Below are 949 nucleotides of genomic sequence, written 5' to 3'. Positions count from 1 at the left end.
AAAAAAATACACGTTTGTAAAACTTTAACTGCTTTTTCGGACTTTTTGTGGGATTTTTCCCCTTTTTATTGTAGACGCCTCATATTTCAACTCAACTTTCTATATTTGTTACAAATGTGGAAAATACTAAATTGTTCAAACGTGGCATAATAATATTTACCATGTGACAGTGATTTCACTTCGTGTTACAACTGCTTGAACTAAGGCTCTTTGAATGTAAAATTGACAAAGGGTTTCTACCTGAGGCCTTTGGAGACCACAACCAAGGACATGCTTTGCTCTCGAAAGTATCTTAGTTTAACATCCCTAATCTAGAGATTATATCTTCCTAACCATTACTTCTTCTCAAGGTGGCTGCACTTTAGGCTAGCATGCTACTTGCTATTGTTACTTCGTTTGAGTAGAAACGACTTGGGATACAATATTCTAGACTTCCGTGATAAGATCATCTCAACAATTGTGTGTGTAACATTCGTATTCTATTTTTTTTTTTTTTTTTTTACTTCTCTCAGTTCGTCCTTCAGCTTCTCCTTAAATGACGCAGGAGTAATTTGACATTTGGAAGTTTGAAAAACAAAAGATCGTAACCGAAATAGTTTCTTCTCAAACTGAGTAGCAAAAGCAAGTAGCATGCTAGCCAGAAATGCCTAGTGTGCTGCCACCTTTACAAAGCTCCCTTAATCACTCGTGTTCTCCACTCTTAGATATTTCCATGGCCTTATCGTTCCAGTCCGCCGTTCCAGGAAACTGTCAAATTCGCTCATTAACCTCTTCAGGGGGTCGACTTGTGATCACAGAATAGTGTCCTACGCATACGTAGGACTGTTGGACGCCCGTCCACGCCCCTTATTTCACTCCAGACTTACCCCCCTCCTCCCAACGCTTATGTTTAACTTTCTCAGCACTTCATCTATATATTCGGGTTAAACAACCACGGCGACATTACACA

The sequence above is a fragment of the Oratosquilla oratoria genome, chromosome 22 (genome assembly GCF_046742065.1).
Source record: "Oratosquilla oratoria isolate Oo_2021 chromosome 22, ASM4674206v1, whole genome shotgun sequence".
Classification (NCBI taxonomy): domain Eukaryota; kingdom Metazoa; phylum Arthropoda; class Malacostraca; order Stomatopoda; family Squillidae; genus Oratosquilla; species Oratosquilla oratoria.
The sequence above is the reverse complement of the archived record's forward strand: the minus strand, read 5'-3'. Positions refer to the sequence as shown.